At 45.8% G+C, this 18,959-nt stretch overlaps 2 long non-coding RNA genes across 2 annotated transcripts; one reads left to right on the forward strand and one right to left on the reverse strand.

Annotated features, from left to right (window-relative positions):
• The first annotated feature begins 13,056 nt into the window (after positions 1-13,056).
• Positions 13,057-14,695, forward strand: LOC124470953. The gene is made up of 3 exons (XR_006956472.1): positions 13,057-13,201; positions 13,325-13,430; positions 14,623-14,695. It is a non-coding gene; the product is annotated as an uncharacterized LOC124470953 (long non-coding RNA).
• On the reverse strand, positions 13,077-14,685 carry LOC124470949. The gene is made up of 3 exons (XR_006956471.1): positions 14,597-14,685; positions 13,247-13,364; positions 13,077-13,139 (listed from the first exon to the last, which is right to left on the reverse strand). It is a non-coding gene; the product is annotated as an uncharacterized LOC124470949 (long non-coding RNA).
• Positions 14,696-18,959: the final 4,264 nt, after the last annotated feature.

The following is an 18,959-nucleotide window of genomic DNA, read 5'->3' on the forward strand; positions in this document are numbered from 1 at the left end:
CCCGTTCACTGCTCGGAAGGTCAGTATCAGGGTCTTGAATCTGATACGGGCATTGATGGGTAGCCAGTGGAGAGATAACATGGGAGCGTCTGGGTAGATTGTAGACCAGGCAGGCCGCTGTGTTCTGAATCCTCTGAAGAGGGCGGGTTGCACATGCTGGGAGACCAGCGAGCAGCGAGTTGCAGTAGTCCAACTTGGAGAGGACCAGTGCTTGGACTAGCAGCTGGGTGGAGTGCTCAGACAGGTATCTCCTGATCTTCCGGATCTTGTAGAGGGTGAGGCTACACGACCGGGAGACTGCAGCAATGTGGGCCGTGAGGGAGAGCTCGTCATCCATGGTAACCCGAAGGTTCCTGGCAGAGGATGAAGGGGTCACCGTCGCAGATCCCAGGGTGATTGACAGATCGTGGGAGATGGAGGGTTTAGCTGGGATGATGAGAAGTTCTGTTTTGGCGAGGTTCAGCTGGAGGTTGTGCTCGGTCATCCAGGCAGAGAAGGCTGTGAAGCATGCCTCAATCCTAGCTGAGATACCCGGATCAGTCGGGGGAATGACAGGTACAGCTGCGTGTCGTCAGCGTAGCAATGGTAGGAGAAGCCATGGGAGGTGATGATTGGTCCAAGTGAGGTGGTGTACAGAGAGAAGAGGAGGGGTCCAAGGACGGAGCCCTGTGGGACACCGGTGGAGAGCAGGCGAGGGCCTGACAGTTTACCTGCCCAGGAGACCTGGTAGGATCTTCCCGACAGGTAGGATGAGATCCTCTTATTGCTTGATCCTATTTTGCTTAAGTAATGTTACTACAGCTTTCTGGGACTGCTAGTCACGTTATAGGTACCATACATTGTATCCACTGTAAATTTAGGAAGTTTTACTTATTTAAGCTTAGCATTGATGTAATTTATGTTCTGTATACTTCTATGTTGTGTTATGCCAGGTGATTGCGTTTTCTTGTCTTAAGAATTTCAGTGCACAGTCTGTGTACCTGACAATAAAAGACTTGAACTTGAACATTGAAACCTAGTTGTACTTGTACATCGTTGAGGAAGACCTGAGAAAATGTGAGATTAATGTTGATGAAGCTGCAGTGAAATGTGGACTGTGCACAGAAATCCTGAAGGTATAGAACGTGGGTTGTATAAGAAGAAGATGTACTGCTTTGTGCACCTGAGCTGTCAGGAGTTCCTCGCTGCTTTCTATGTGTTCTACTGTTGTGTCACCAAGAACATCAATGCGCTGGAGTCCTTCTTGGAGAACGTGTCTGCTGAGCAGCCCCTGCATGAGCTGCTGAAGAGAGTTGTGGATAAAGCTCTACAGAGTAAGAACGAGTACCTGGACCTGTTCTTCTGCTTCCTTCTTGGCATCTACATTCACCAGTTCCTCATGTCACCAGATCGCGATGAACGTGCTCTCTCAGGGGATCACTGCTCAGCTCTGGCTAATGCACTTCTGATGTCACAAGGTGAGCTGGATGAGATGGACCTGATGATATCCAGGGGCGGAACAGACTGGTACCAGCAGTGAGGAAATGCAGAAAAGCTGTGTCGGTATTCATCTTAAACTTGCATGCAATGCATCACATATGTTGATGTAGAATTATTGCCTATTTCTGTTTGAGTTTTACACAGGTAATTGAAATGGAACTCGGCATAATCACTTTGAACATTGTAAAAATACTATAGATTGTGGTAAACAAAGCGATGATTATGTTAACATTGAAATAAATGCGGGAACGGAGCCTCTTGTCCTTGCTGCCATGAGAGGTCCATAGTGTAAACTGCCCTCGGTCAGTTATCAGACACACATGGAACCACACAGGGACAGATAGAACATGTTGAAGAAGTAAATGTACAGTATGTCAGTCAACAATATAGCCTACCCAGTGATGTCAACAACACCCATCAGCAGAGGGCAGCAGTGTTGTCAGGGCCGTCGTTTGGGGGGGAAACGTGATGACAATTCTAGGGGCCCACAGCCCAGGGGTCCCCACAAAAATCCCAGTAGTAGCCTATGTAGGCTTCCCTTTCTATGACTAAATTATTATGTACATGCCTAACTAATAGCCATACTAATGCATCAGAGTTTAAAAAAAGCCACAAAATCAAGCAAAATTTGAAAAAGCAGTTTATATTTTCTGAGCAATAACCCCCTTCTTTAAGAAAATGGTTTGGTCCATAGTTCGCTCCTCTTTTGAAAATGTGCGCGTAACCTTAAGGCTCACAAACTGCAGCAGCAGCCAGCCAGCTGGTTATCGATAGAGAACTGACAATGCCAAAACAGAAACATAAATCGGGACGCCAAAAAAAGAGAGGAGAGGAAGAAAAGAGGCCAGGAGCACATCAGGGGGCCAGAATATCAGCGATTTGTTTTTGAAGAAAGGTGAGTGTTTAGCTAGCTGCACTGTGGTTCACGAGAAATAGCATAGCTCGCTTCGACCAACATTACGATGTTGGAGTGACTAATGTTTGAAGCTAGCGCTTAGCCAGCTACATAACTGCGTTAACCGAATGACACTAGCGTTTAACGTTACGTGTGGTCAGCAGTGTTAATAATCGCCTGACAAGGCTGACATTACAAAATTATCCACTAAATATCATCCACAGAAAAGATCACTAAGATTATAATTCGCCAAACGTTATAATATGCTGTCAAAAAATTCCAGTAGCAGTATAGGACACAATTTCCATTCTTACGAGTGTTATGTAAAACTAAACTGCTATGGTAGCCTGTTGACATGAGTCGTGTTAATTTTAAGCAGGGGCTGATTTTACAGCTTGCCGTCCTCATCCAATAATAAAGAGAAGCTGGGTCTCTAGGGAGCTATGGCATTGATAAGCCAATTTAGATTTTTTTTTATGTTAATGCTAGTTCTTCATCAGTTGTTCCATAAAATATAATTATGAATGTGTACAAAAGCAATATGAAATTAAATTTGATATGAAATATGTATAAGTCTTCTCAAGTCACTGACTGTCCTTTCTGTCTACAGAGCCAGACCCCACCCAAGAACAAATACCAGAAACTAGGGCTACTACAGATAGTAAAGGGGATAGTGAAGATGCTGATGATGGTGAGTAAGTGAGGTAGACACTTGTTGGCTGTTTTGACTTATTAGTGAACTGCTGTACCATTGGCAATTACTTACACATTGATTCTTACATAATAGTACCCAGTGACTCCTTGTTGAGTGGTTAATTGAAAAAAATAAACAAATTGGGATCATTGCGTCAGGCATTGTCAAGAACATGGAGAAACAGAAAAACAGAAAAAATTGAACAGAAAAAATAAAAATAAAATAACATACAGTCTAATAAAAAAAGTTGTGTTAAATTGATCTTTTGCGATGAAAAGTCGAGGGGCGGGGCCATGGCCGCGGGAACTAGGGGTGCTGAGTGTGCTGCAGCACCCCCTGACAGCACGAGAATTTAAAATGATATGACTAAAGTGAAAAATTAAGAGGAAAAAAAGACACTTCACTAGACAAGGTTTTACCAATTGAAAAACGGCTATGTGTATTTTACATAAAGCTCAACTATTTTGCGCTCAAATAAAGGCCAAAAATGGCGCGCGCGCTCGCATTTAAGATAGAACTCCTGAACTAGCATCACATCAAAAATAATGTGCATGCATTAGCAGGGCAGCTGTGGTGGTGTATACGGCCTGTTCTGGTGGGCCGGTCTGGATCAAAGTCCAGGGCCTATTTTTTGGGGGGGGAGGGGGCCCACACCAATATTCTTTCAGGGGGCCCAGAATTCCTATCAACGGCCCTGAGTGTTGTAACGTCCTGTACTCTCTGCAGGCTGTCGTTCTGTAGAGTCACAGAGGAAGGCTGCGCTTCTCTGGCTTCAGCTCTCAGCTTAAACTGCCCCCTGAGAGAGTTGGACCCTGAGCTACAATCATCCAGGAGACACAGTTCTTTCTGTCCCACTCTGTAGACTGGAGAAACTCGAGTAATGCTGGGGACACACCACAGGATAATCGGGCCGATTTCGGCCCTTCTGACAATCCTAGGTAACATATGTCCCGATTATCTTGATGGTTCCACAGATTTTATCAGATGTTCCCTTGGTGTGAGGTGTGTTAAGAGTGACCACACACTGTAGGAGCAAAACGGCTGAATGTAGGATTTTTTGTCCTCATGTTTGTGGTCTCTCACAGTTTGAAAATCTTATAAGATGAAAAAAATCGTATAGTGTGTCCCCAGCATTACTGTTGGACACTGATATATTGCTCTTCATTTGCCATGTTTAATGCTGAGTAGTTGTTGATTATTATAGATTTTTTTTTTTATTAGGTTCTAGTCGTCTGGTTACAGAAGCTGTTTGTGTTTCGACGTTCTCTGTGTTTTTCACGTTGGTCTGAGGACAGTCTGGTCCTGATATCTAGTTCTCACTGTCACTCTTCACACACAGTCAGGTCCATTTACTCTGGTAATCATCTATATTCCTGACCACTCTTCATACACCGGTTGTGTGTCTGTGTGTGGCACTGTCTGTTTTTCTCTGTGTACCACAATGAAGAGATCTGAGTGAAACCACAGCTGCTTAAGAAGTATAAGTGTTGTTTTGTACATCAGTACATACAACATTGAGACTTGATGTTGATATAGCGTTTGAGTGTGTGGTGGCGTCACTATGTTGCTCGTCAGTAGTGCTTCCCCTCTTACCGGGTTAAATCCCAGAATCCTCTGACAGAAAATCACACTTGACCATCTGACAGAAACAACCACTCACTCACTGACAAGATGGAAATTTAAAATTCCAGACACACAGTTCTGATCCAGCCTCTCTGCTGAGTTCTATAGATGCCTGTGATTTCACACTGGACCCAAACACAGCTCACAGAACCCTTTCTGTGTCTGAGGACAACCGGAGGGTGGAGTGGGTGGAGGACCAGTTTACCTGGACTGGTCAGCTGGTGTTCTGTCCTTCTACAGGGTCACCTCTGCCACAATGACCCACCTGTACACATTCAACAACCCCCTATCCAGGGTTTTGCAGTAGTTTTCTTGGGTTCTCACTCAACTCAGTGTCCCTGTGTAAAGAAAAGTGAAGTTCCTTCTGGAAGGAACACAATATGGGTCTCCATGGAAACAGAGCCTCTTCTGTTGTTTGGATATGTTGTTGATATGGACCCCCCCCCCCCCCACACACACACACACACACACACACACACCAGGACACCCCCCCACACACTTGTCAGATCAACACACACACACACACACACACATCAGAACATCACAAACACTTGAAAGATAAGATAAAATGATATAGTCCATTAAATGAGCAGGGACCAGGGTTATTAGACTGTTCAAAACTCCCCTGGAGTTTGTTATTCATGGTTCTGTGTTTCTTGGTTTTTATTTCTGTAACAATTTAACATTGGAGGCTTGGTGTAATTTCCTAAATAAACAGACACAAGAAAATATCAACGGACATGGCATTTTTGTGTGCACTGAAAAAAAGAAATAATTAGCATCCAATTAAAAAATGTATCTGCAAAGTAGGCCTAATTTATTATTCATCCATATTCATAATACATATATACTGGTCTGTATTTTTTATGTAGCCTACATAACTTAAAATGTGCAAACCTTGTGCAAAAAAAGAAGGCGAAATAGAATCCAATGTCAACGGTCGTTGCGTGTGGTGGACGCGAGGGGGCGTGGTATCGCCGGTTACTGGGCCTTCTATGAGGCGAGGTTATGAGTGAGAGAACCCGCGTCTCAGGATGATGAGATGTAGCATTTCCAGCTCAGCAAGGATTGGATGGCATTCGGATCGAATGCACTGAATGGACGGGCTATTTGTCATCTTCACCACCCCGCCCCTCCATCACTGTGGTTCCACCCCTCCACCACCTCTCGACCACCTCACCCCTCCACCACCTCTCGACCACCTCACCCCTCCACCACCTCTCGACCACCTCACCCTCCACCACCTTTTCACCACCTCCAACACCTCTTCACCAGACTGCCTTAACAGACTGCCTACCGCCATATTTCACCTTGTCTGTATTATACTTCATAATAAATCATAAATACTGTAAATGAATAGTAACACTTTGAATAAACCAATTTAATTAGGTGCAGTTCCAGTTCAAACATAAATGTCTGTATCCCCTTCTCTGTATTATAATATTCTTTCAAATGAATAACATGTTATACATGTATGGTCTACACCCCCTGTTGAGAAACCTGTTTTTTCCACACCCCACTACTTCAGATGAAAGTTTCTGCACAAAATACTTAATATGAATTAGCAACAATACACGAAACATGCTTTTGATATATATTTGAAGTGCGTCAAGTAGGCAACAATAACGCTGCTAGTGTATGAGGAGCATTATTCATACAGCCTCTAGGTGGCGCCATTGCGACATGAAACATAGATGGCAAGAAAACTTCGTTCATTGATCAAATAGAAATGTCACCTATCTGTCTAAAACGCATCGTTTCGGGAGAGACGGCGCTTGGTATCCATGGTAGACATATCATCATGAGGTCATGGGGCAGACAGGGATTGTGACGTGCTTTACCAAATTATAGGAACTCGTTACACAATCAAATAAGTCATTGATGCACTGTAGACAAGTAGCGAAAAGCGTTGTATTCTACTTTTTCCTCGTTGGTAAAGTGTAGTGGAAATGTACATTTATTTGAGTATTTCCTATTTCCTTCCCTGTTTGTCATCTTTAAAGAAACATGGATGAAATCCCAAACATGGATGAAATCCCAAAGCATTAAAAACTATGGCGACCTAAACAGAAGGTAAGTCTGGTAAACCTAAAGTAAATAAAACAATTTAGACGGTTGAGAAACATCGACGAAAATAATTAGTTCTGTCATAAAAATAATCAGTAGGTGAATGCATAGTTCCAGATAATCCTCAGATCCAGTAGGCCTATTAGACAAGGTCAAACGCAAAGTAAATATCCTTGCACATTTCCTGTTTAACCAACCAATCTGTCGAGCAGGAGTCTCAATCTATTAAATGTCAATCAGTATTACTGTTACAACTCTATTCAGTTGCTTGTTATTGGGAAGCATTATTTGTAAGCAGTATTTGAGTACGACTATGGTATTGTACGTATAGCACTGCTTTTGCATATCTGTTATGTGTGGGGTGGGGGCTGAAGTCTATCTGTATACACAGTAGCCCTAATGCTGATAATAATTTAACCAATACTTAAAATGAGTAGGAATGGTTGTTTATTTCTGTCTATTGGGCCCGGGACATACTCCCACAAGTTCATTTATTCATACAGCCTTTAGGTGGCGCCATTGCGGCACGAAACATATACTTGGCAAGAAAACTGGGTTTATTGATCAATAGAAATGTCACCTTTCTGTCTAAAACGGATTGTCTGTGTCGGGAGTGGTGTATAGACATATTATGATGTCATCGGGCAGACAGGGATTGTGACGCGCTTTACAAAATTATAAGAACGTTACAAAATAAAATCAGTCATTGAGGCAGGCAAGAAGCGAACCGCGTCTACTTTTTCCTCATTAGAAAGTGTAGTGGAAATGTATATTTATTGTGGAAATGTATATTTATTTGAGTATTTCCTAGATTATCATCTTTAAAGAAACATGGATGACATCCCGAAACATAAAAAACTTAGGCGGCCTAAACAGAAGGTAAGTCTAGTAAACCTAAAGTAAATAAAACTATTTAGACTGTCGACAAACATCGACGAAAATACTTAGTTATTTCGATTTGTCTAATTGTTTCAGTAGGGCTACTCGTGCTTTTGACAGTTGTGTTTCACAAATAGCCTACCTAACGTGATTAATACTGTAGACCTTTTTCATAGTCATATTTCACATGTAAAAGTCATATTTATTTTTCGAAAAATAAAATTATCTCTGTTCAAGACACTCGCTGTATTTCCCCGCTAACCCTAACCCTTAACACTCCTCCTTATGTTTGTGTGTGCTTGTGTATGTATGTTTTCAAACGTCTGTGTATTTATGTGGCGTGTGTGTGTGTCTGTGTGTTTGTGTGTGTGCGTGTCTAGCCTGCTTGTCTCGCTACCCTCCAGTTGCCCCCCTGTTGGCCAGAGCTGGGGTTGAAGCTTCCTTCCCTGCTGTTCTCAGACAGGAAGCTGCTGTTATCAGACAGGAAGCTGCTGTTATCAGACAGGAAGCTGCTGTTCTCAGAAGTTCACAAACCCCTCCAGGTAGGAACACACACCTGGAGAGATTCAACACATTTGACACTTTGTTCTTGTCTGACACATTGATCAAAAGCAACATACAAATATTTTTGCATTTAATAAGAACAGTAGATAATAAAGGTTCAGAAGTGCATAAGTCTGACAGTATTTCAGTGAGTGGAGCCAAGGGAGTCTATATTTTATCAGTTAATATCAGCATAATCTCAAATAATATATGCTAATGTAGAAGTGCAATAATAACAATATAATCATGTCAGAACTTGGTGCCAAAGCTTCCTCGATGCCCAGAGCCCAGCCGCAAGAGCAAGGCTCCCAGGAAGGCTGCAGGAGCTGAGAAGGAGACAGAAGCCAACAAGGGGCCAGAGTCCTGGCGGGTTGTGGAAGAAGCTGGAGCGGCTTATCGTTCAGCCCTGGCTGACGAGCTGGCAGGACTAGGCAGGGTGGTGAGTAGAAGGCCCTAATCCACCTCCCTGGGTACTCCAGACTCCAGCCAGGCTCCTCCCCTCCTCTCTATCTTCCTCCACCTCTCCTATATATCTGATACTGGCTCTGTTACTGTGCCTTGCTAAGTATGTTTCTTGCTTTAAGGTGACTGGTGGTGCGAAGATGCATCCCATCCCCCAGACCAGCTACTGTGAGTCTTTGTTCATTAATGTATCAACATTTAAATGATCACCTTCTGTCAAGAGAAGGGATCCACCAATCACATTGTGACTCTCCTCTTCCTGTAGGTGTTCTTCCAGCAATCAAAAGTTCCTCTCGCCCAGTGGAACCAATCAGAGCATCGGCCTCTGAAACACTTGGGCCCCTGGGCTGCAGAGCCTCACCAGATGGAAGGGAGAGTACGTATTCCTCTCCGCCTCTACCTCCGTTTCTATCTCTGTCCCCATGCCGACCTGAGGCGCAGTCTCCAGGTTCTTCTCCACCTCCAACCTTGAATGACCCCGTGACCCGGGAGACCACGCCCAGTCTTCTGTCATTGGAGGAGACCGGGGAGCTTTCTGTGTTGGAGGCCATGATGTCACATCCGTGAGTGCTCCTCCAAACGCTCCCCTTTAGACTAGTGTCCTGTTCGGAATAATGTTACGATGTGTCGTCAGTTGTCATTGTATTGTGAAGTGATGTCAAATGTCAGTTCTTGTTCTCGTTACAGTCATTGGAAAATCATCAACAGGGTCCTGTTTAGAAAGGTAAATAAAATGTTTACGTGAATTGCTTGTACTCAGTCTGACAATCACCACATGTATCTGAATTGCCACATCACATATTTCCCTCCCTCCTTCCCAGAACAAGAGCGTAGTTGAGCTGCAGGAGCGCTCGAAGGAAGTCATGGAGTGGGTTCTCAAGGTGACCAACGAGGTGGTCCTGCCCGCCATGGCCCTTTACCAGGTCCTCCACATCCGCAAAGACCAAGATGGCCGCCCGCTGTCCGCCGCCATCTCCTACAGCAGCTGTGACTCCCACAGTGACAGGTCCTCTTCCGCAGGGCTGCTGTCCCCAGCCAGGCCTGTCACTGGCTCTCTGACTGGGATGGTATGTTTGAACCCTGCTGATTCTCCCCAGGACCAGGCCTCTTTTCTGGGCTCTGCCCACCCCTACGTCCCCCAGGGTGTTCTGAGAATGATCTCAGAGAGGTTCCACCCTCTGCTGATAGGAGGGCAGGGATCCAGGCCCCAGGGCAGGCTGCTGGGTGGCAGGCCTCCGATGCTGGACTCCGATAGGCCTATGGAGGAAGACGTCCTCGCCACGGCATCCCTCACTGTGGCAGAGATCCTGTTGAAGGTGCAGGCAGTGATGGATAAACAAGAGCACGATGCAGAGGACAAGCTGTCAGCCTGTGTCGAGGAGCTCTACGAGTCTGTCATGGGAGAGGTGCTGGAGAAGTTTGCACTCCACCACCCCGGCTGCTTGCTGTCGGACTGCCATGTGACCAGCATCTCCCAGGACCTGATATACAACGCCTGGCAGGACGCCAAGGAGAAGATTCAGGTCCTCGCCAACGGTCACACCGACGCCATCAATGAGCTGGTGTCCCCGTGGCCCACGTCGTCTGCCGACACAAGGGAGAGGATGGAGATGGCCTCCTTCCTCACTGGCAGCGTGGCGGAGGCAAAAGAGATGGAGAAGGCGATGGGTCCGCCCAGCCGCGTGACATCACCCACCCTCTGCTCCCTGAAGGAGAGCTTCTCTGGAATCCTGGCCCGCCACACCCTGTTCCAGAGCACGGGCGTGGTCCCCACAGAGGAGAAGCTGGAGCTGGTGAGGATGGTGGGGGGCTTCTTCTGGGAGATGGAGCCCACAGAAGGAGGCTCTTCCCTGGACCAGCCCCAAGAGGCCTACGAGGCCTCCCTGGTCCAGAGCGTGGCTACGGCCTGCAACGTGATCCACAACGTCCTGAAGAACTTCCACGCAGCCCAGCAGCTGATTGGGCAAGTGGAGGTGGCTGACTTCCTGCAGCCTGGAAGTAAGACCTTCACCATGGTGGTGGAGTGTGTTAGCCAGAGCCTGCTTGGAGACGTTGCCGTGGAGCTGGATGCCCTAAGGAGGAGCCTGAGAGCCAGCAGCAACAGTGGGAGGAGCAGCAGGAATCAGGAATGCCTCCCTCTTGACACCCAGCAGGAGCGATCAGTGGAGTGCAGCTCTGCTAGCAAGGAGGAGCAGGAGGAGGAGGATCCTCAGAAGAAGGAGGAGACCGCCCCTCCCTCCGCCAGGAGCACTAGCGCCTGGAGCGAGACTAGCAGCGCTGCTAGCTGTCAGGACCTCAGCCTCATCGCTGAAAACATGCTGGACATCATCATGCGGATGGCCCACTTGGCCTCCAGATCCTCCCCTGACGACGACGACGACAAACGCCACGGAGGCTCCTACGTCAAATCGTTCGACCAGGCGGAGTACGACCTGGGCCGCCTGCTGGCATCCCACAGCATGTGCACCAGGATGTTCCAGGGGAGGATCCACCACTTCTCAGAGCAGTCTATTGACTGCATTTATCAGCTTCTCCTGGACACCCGGATGGGACGACGCCCCTCGACACCCTATTGCCGCTCCGAGCCCAACTTCCAGAACCTGGAGGACAAGGAACGTCTGGACCAGGAGCTCTTCACCCCTCTGCTGTACAATTTCTTCCAGACGGCCTTCAAGAGCCTGATGGGGAACCTTCTGGGCGAAGAAGACGTCACGGACGACCACCGGGCCGACTCCTGCAGCGATGCGTCCTCGGACGGCAGTGACATCGGCAGTGACAGCAGCAGTGACAGCAGCAGTGACAGCAGCAGTGACAGCAGCAGTGACAGCAGTGACTGTCCCTCCCTGGACTGGTCCAGTGGGATGACGCCGGGCCCCAGGCATGGGGTTGAGGGTAGAAGGAGATCACAGAGCAGGTTGAAGCCCTCCTGCAGCCAGGACCAGAGGCGCGCGCTGGAGGCCATTTGTGAGGTGTTGACTACCCAGGCGGGAAGTGACCTCTACAAGACCTGCGACGACCCACAAGAAAACATGGTTGTTGTCCGCAAAGGTAGAGACATTTTTTAACCTTTAGATATAAAAAAATGGTAACTATGCTTTTGTAAGACATGCGATTGTAAGAAAGATTTGTAAGTATTGAGATCTGCTGAATGACAGTGTAGTTCAAGCAAATAATTATAATTATAGTATTGTAGTTAACAGACAAAATATGATATGAGAAAAGTAAGGTTAATTGCTATAATAGTAATAGTGTAGTTAAAAGTTTGTTTTCTTTGCCTTGATGCTGAAGCCATGGCCAGGGTCGGTAACCTAGCCAGCTCCTCCTCTGAATACCAGGAAGTGACAACAGGAAGTCTCGATCCAGAGTCAGGTCTCACCAGCCAGGAAGTAGGACAGCCTGAGATGGATGACAACGAAAACGCTGACTACCCTGATGATTTCCACGAAGAGGAAGAAGGGTCAGATTGCCAGACAATTGCCAAGGGTGCATTGATCGAGGAAGAAGAGAAGGATGAAGATGATGGAGCTGCAGGCCTCCCTGAGGAGGTCCAGGATCATCCCTCCCTACCCGCGAGCCCCTCTGAGACTCCCTCCCTCCAGCCCGGGGAGGTTCTGATCCAGGAGAAGGTCCTGATGCCCCCCCGGCCCAGCGCCCTGCACCACCAGACCCTGCATGACCCGCTGCACAGGCTGGTGGGACGCCTGGCCCTCCAGGGGCCCCTTCGTTCCTGCTTCACCCCCACCAACTCGGAGATAGAGTCTGTCCTCTTCCAAGACGTGAGCTGGTTTCTCTGGAACCAGGCCGGGATCGGCCTCGTCCTGGAGCATGAACCCCAGAACCCGCTCTTCAGTGGCGCCGACGCCCTAGACGCCATGTTTGAGGCAACCTACGCTGAGCTGATGCTCGGTTCCGACAGCAACAGGGCCCAGGTCCACTCCGCCCTCCAGGGAGGGGCAGGCATCGTCTGCATGGCCGAGAACGTCGCCACGGTGATCTGCCATCACGCCGAGTTTTGGAGCCCTTCTGCCGTGTCGGGTGAGAGTCATGATTTGGAAACAGGTTGTGAGGAGAAGGAGAGCACAGAGGACTCTGCTGGCTTAGAAAAGGCCAGTGGAAGTTCCAGCCCCTTCATAAGCAACACAAGCTTGGATGAAGGACTTGAGATGGACACTGCTGGCTTGGAAAAGGCCGGTAGAAATTCCGCCACCTTCATCACAAACACGAGCTTGGAGGAAGGACTTGAGATGGAGTCTGCTGGCTTAGAAAAGGCCGGTGGAAATTCCAGCCCCTTCTTAAGCAACACAAGCTTGGATGAAGGACTTGAGATGGAGTCTGCTGGCCTTTTCCAAGCCAGCAGACTCGCCTCCTGCCTCTCATCCTCCTCCACTTCCTGGTCCTGCTACTCCTCCTCTTCTTCCACCTCTGTTCTCTCCTCTCCTTCGTCCTCCAAATCCTCCACCAGCTCCTCCACCTCCAGGGGCTCCACGGCTCAGGCCCCTAAACCAGAGGGACAAGTTTTGGGAAAGACCGACACCCCCATCCAGAGATGGTTCACACTGGTAAGCTGAAAACAACACCACACACTGGCACTAGGTAGAACTGACCTGAGTCAGCGATAAGAAGGGACGACATGTGACAATCTCAATGAATCTGTGTGTCTTTGCTCTCACTTCCAAACCCAGAAGAAAGAGAAGACTTTCCTCAAGGATGGACAGAATGTGGCTGCCAAAGGAAAAAAGACAAGCAAAATATTCAAGACAAACAAAGTGTCTCCCCTTAGCGCAGAACGTGAGATCCTGACTGCATATTTGCTCATTTAGGCTTTCCCACTTGAGTTGGCTCTCCCACCATTTCACACACAGACTTGCACACAAACACTCACACATACACACACACACACACACACAGGCATACAGATATGCCAACACACACACACACACACTATTTTTAAAAGTCACATGAAATGCTGTTTTTGGATACTTTTATATAGGCCTTAGTGGTCCCCTAATACTGTATCTGAAGTCTCTTTCCTGAAATTCAGCCTTGGTGCAGAATTATAGCCACTACGAGTAGTCCCACAATGAGCTTTCCTCAGAACGCGCTGTTTTTGTGTCTGTAGCTTTAAATGCTAATGAGGAGGAGAGAGGCGGCACGATGCGCTAATGTTTACAGTGGATGTATCGCAATGGCTAGTAGACCCGTGCTGTAAGATGCCTCGAATTTGCCCATTCTCATCTGATAACCCTGGTTTGCACACTCAGTCATTTCAATGTGGGGAAAGGCGGATATCGCGCTAGCCACAACACCAACAGCAGAACGTTATCCACATAACAACGAAGCGTACAACACTGCATTACAGAATGTGTATTCACACACATACTTGATGCTATCTACCTTTACATTAGCGACAGTACCTCAGCTGATGGCTGCAGAGCTAATGTTACAGACAGATTCTAAGGGTAGCAAGCTAGGTAACCATATAGTAAGCAACAAAATGATATAGCGTTAGTTGACTTACTTGTCTGAGGTTTGTAGCTGGACCAAGGAGTACTGATCCAGAATTTAATTTCAGACGGTCAGCAAGGCCAACTTTGTATTGGCTCAAGTTAAGGAAACAGTGGTGGCTGAAATGTTTGGCGGAGACATGCAAAACTTTGAGAGGTTGTGTCGGTGCATTTCCAGCGAAAATAAAATTAAGATATTGGTTGGGTAGAGGCTCCTTGTGACGTCACAAGGAGCAGATTTTCAAACCGAGCGTTTGAGCTTTCATTTTCTCAAAGGCGGAGAACACCCAGGGCTTGGTTTACACCTATCGAAAATTCTAGCCACTGGGGGACCAAAGGCAGGCTAGGGGATCTCATATTAATGTTAAATAACCTCCTAAAGTGAAGTTTTCATGTCATGTGACCTTTAAGTGAGAGGTCACAGTGCTGAAGTTCTGTGTGATGTCATACCCTGTTGTGTGTTGGTTCCTGTCCAGGTCCAGACCTTGGTGAGTCCTCCATTGCCGGAGGAGAGGAGAAGAAGAAGAAGTCCATCAAAGCTTTCTTCCGGGGGATCTCTGCAGCTCTCTCCAGGGCTTTCTGCTTCGGCTGCGTGAAGGATATTCACCAGTAGAGGGCGCCACCTGCTTACTAAACTGGCAGGCAGAGAAAGAGAACCTGTCATTACGGCAACAACTGTAGCTACTTCCCTTTTCTTCAGAGTTGTGTAACCAATTTTTTTGGATATTCCAATAAAAACTATTGGAATTTTGTTTATATCTCCTTTGTAATCGTTAAGCTGTTTGTGTACAAGGTTGTGACATCACCATGTCAGGACTGCAGCCACACAGAGAGGCTGATTAGCATTTGTTAAAGTAAATATACAAAACCACTTTACATCAGTGTAAAAGTTACCTTAAACATGAGATTTTTCTAAAACTTTTAAATACACATGACCAAACTATGTATTTTAAGAATGCTGCTTGAGTTCGTTCAGAATAGTTGTTATTGTTCCCCAATTTAAAAAGAGCCTTCTTTTGTAATTATTAGATTGAAACACACCACCGTTCTTCTTTATTCCATGTGGTCTTGCTTGCCTCTGCTCACACATGTTTAGCTAACACACACACACACAGAGACACACACAGTCAGAAACTGTGCCGTTTCCTTCGTGCCAGATATTGATTTATGGTATGTGTGAGCCACTCTGTTTGATAACTTGCATTTTTGGAGCAGTTGATCCGGTTTGCAGTATTTTTTATCGCACACACACATGCAAACGGGCACAGCACAGAGAATGAACCGGAAACACTTTTTTGGGAATCTTCACAAAACGTGATCTGCTCACAAAATTCACACTTGAGAATAGGACATTATGGTCATCCAAAGAACAGAGCTATGAGAAAGGGTGAGAAAAAGAGAAAGAGAGACAGAGAGAGCCACAGACATTTCAGATGACCACTTGTACTTCGGGTGACCATATGGTGACCGTAATAAAAAAATAAAAAAAAGTTTAATGAATCCCTGACTTGGAAAGAATTGCCGCATGAGAGTTCTTATCACCTGGGGGAAATCGTTTTTGGACATCACGTTCTGAGGCTGTGTTGTTTCAACTGTGATTGTATTGTTTCAGGAGTGAGCTTAGGAAGAGACTGAAAACAGATGCATCTTTTAACTAAACAGTTTAATACAAATATGTCTGTTATAGGCTACCCCAATATTGACATCAATGGCATATCTTACCAATGGTACCAGTAGATTTGATGTCAGTTGACTGATCCATGCATTTTTTTAAGAATCAATATCAAGTGTGTTCAATACTCAACTCAAGCCTCAGTGCAAGTGGTGATTTAAAGAAAGTTTAATAGCCTAATGTTTTTACATAACTGAATGTTGTTAATTTCTTCAGCCATCAAACTAGTGAGAGAAACGCAACATGTATGTGCCAAAGGGAGATTGCACCTTCACAAGTTCATATCCAATAACAGAGAAGTTTTAGAGTCAATTCCAGATAGTGAACGAGCCAGTGGAGTTCAGGATGTGGATCTCAGTCATAATGAACTTCTAGCCCAGACTGTACTGGGAGTTAAGTGGAATGCAAACAGTGACACCTTCTCCTTCAATGTCAAACTGGATGAGAAACCAGCAACACGGAGGGGAATTCTCTCAACCGTAGCCTCAGTGTTTCACCCACTAGGCTTCTTGGCTCCCTTTCTTTTATTGGGAAAGAAGGTAATGCAAGAAATTGTTTTTTGACAAGAGAATATCAATGTTTATATTCATATCCTAAAGAGAAGTCCTCCTCCGGCAGCTACTGTAACATAAAGGTAGGTCTTTGGAGTCTGAGACATTGAACTGACACTCAAGAGCTCATAATAGTAAACTGATCCAATCATGAGTGTCAGCATCAGTGGCAGCTGGTGCATTTATTTCCAGGGGGGGCTACAAGTATATTTAGGCTAGTATCTCGCCTTGCCCCAACCCCCACCCCGGAAAAGAAAATGCTATCTCAACACCAGAAAGCAGTATTTTGGTGCATTCCTAAATGTATTTACTAATTTGTCAATTGAAGTGATGAAAACGACCTGTATTGTCTTCCCCTAGCATTCGACTGTTCCTGAATTAATAGACCAATTTTTTGTTTGTAAACATTCGGGATGCGCGCGCAATGTGGCTGCAGAAAACTGGGAAAGGATAGCATTTAAAACGGCAAAAGGACCACACGGATCATACAAATAGTTAGATTTAAAAAGACCAAAAAAGTCTATGAGGACAGCCTTTAAGAGAGAAAGCGATTCCCCATTGATCTGTCGCATAACATTTTTGATTTGGGTCACGAAAGTCTTGACATTTGAGTGAGAATGTCGCCCGGTACAGACCGCATAGTTGAGCGGCAGCCATGTCTTCACGTCATGTCACAAAGTTCATAATTTTACAGTTTTACAGTCAATTCTACATCTAAAAAGATGCGCAGGGCAGCTTTCAAGAGATTTTGGAATTCTGCTTTTAGCCAGCTGGTCCGATTATTTTTGTGATTTGTTTAAACTGGCAATCTGAGTGAGAATATATCACCATTACACTGTTTTTGATGTTAGCCTCAGTCAGAATAGTCGCTCACTGGCAGTGTACACAATGTTGTACTTCACTCCATTATACACCATAAACGTCGGGGAGGACTGCCTATCGTAGATCCGAGCCTGCTGAAGATAGCCAGCATCTCGGATTTCTTTAACCAAGCCTGTTTCATTCATCATTTGCCTGAGAAAGCGACCTCCATTAGCCTAGTTTTGCCTGATCACTTACAGGCTATACCATAGCTCTAAAGTTATAAAGCTAGCTAGCTAGCTATGGTCATGATGGAAACTTGCAATTCAGTCAAGTTGCTAAAAAAAAATACGCCCTTTGAAAAAAGAAATGTTCAAGAAAAACTCAAAGTGAAGGAGCTTGGACCTGATCGCCCTGACCAATTTTCACCTTACAGTACGTCACACGACTGTGAAGTTGACTCAACTTCGAATGTCGGTTGCAAAAGATGAACTTCTCCCGGGTATAATACACTTGGAGTGTCGATCAGGTCATCATATATCTCTGTTCACTGGATTACAGGGCTTGACATTAACTTTTTGAGGCACTTGTCATTAGGACAATAATATTTACGTTTAGCTTGTCAATGCACAGAAGTCATTTGACCCGATACCTTTATAGCTACAAGTTCTGTTATGAGAGAACACCATGACAACGTAAATAAACAACGTCTTAAATGTGTTGAGTGATGTGATTGGATGTGACGGACATAACGGGCCCTATCATAATGTATTTGATAAGCCCTCAGCAGCGGCGTAACAACTTGGCGGCCCGAGTGCAGATCTCACTAACGGGCCCCTCCCCAACCGACCTATCGTCAGGCGAAAGTATTGAGTGTTGAGCTTAGCGAGGCGCATGGAAATGTACTTATTATCAGTGTTGCGTCTGAACACGTTCATGAACTCCTTCATAATTTTGGTGAACGTGAACTGAACGTAGCCTACTGTTTTACTGCCTGATGAACTGTGCAGTGGACGCATTCATTCTGGTGTCTGTGAATGGCACGTTCACTCTTTTGAATTTCGTTTAATAAGGTGCCAGATTTCTAGAGACTTCCAGGCTAAAAACACACCGTTAACAGCCTTGTGTCCAGGGTTGCCCAACCTGTCAATCCCTGCGTGTGCTTTCTTTCTTTCTTCTACTGTCTATGCCTGGCAAGTGTGAGAACGCCGAATGGCGTAGAGGCAGAGAGCGGTATTGCAGACGGCAGCCACATTGAAAAAAATAACTGAACCTAGTTCATTATTTGGAGCTTTGAACCTAGTTCAACATTTTGAATTATTAACTATGAACTGAACTAGTTTCATCTAGAAAGTGGACTTTCCCAACACTGCTTATTACAATACACATTGTGAATTGATTGGTGAATGTTTGATTTTATTTAGGTTAGCTAGATATGCTAGCTTAACGTTTAGCCTATCTAGCTTAAGCTATTTTTCCAACAACTTCCTGCACATTATTTTCAATATCTAACCTGGCTGCTGCTTTATGCCTATACGTGCATTTAACGCAACAAAATTCGGTACAATGGGGCTTAATAGGGAGTGGGCAGGCTCTCCTTAAACAGGCTCTGTCGCAACTCTCTTTTTCTATGGCTCTGATAATTTCCAAACGACATCATTTCCGGAATCTCACATTTCTGTACCTCGCGTTTCCTGTTTCATTCCAGAGCCTGTTTAAGGAGAGCCTGCCCACTCCCTATTAAGCCCCATTGTACCGAATTTTGTTGCAGTTCCACCAGAGTTCCACC

Source organism: Hypomesus transpacificus, chromosome 1 (assembly GCF_021917145.1).
Source record: "Hypomesus transpacificus isolate Combined female chromosome 1, fHypTra1, whole genome shotgun sequence".
NCBI lineage: Eukaryota > Metazoa > Chordata > Actinopteri > Osmeriformes > Osmeridae > Hypomesus > Hypomesus transpacificus.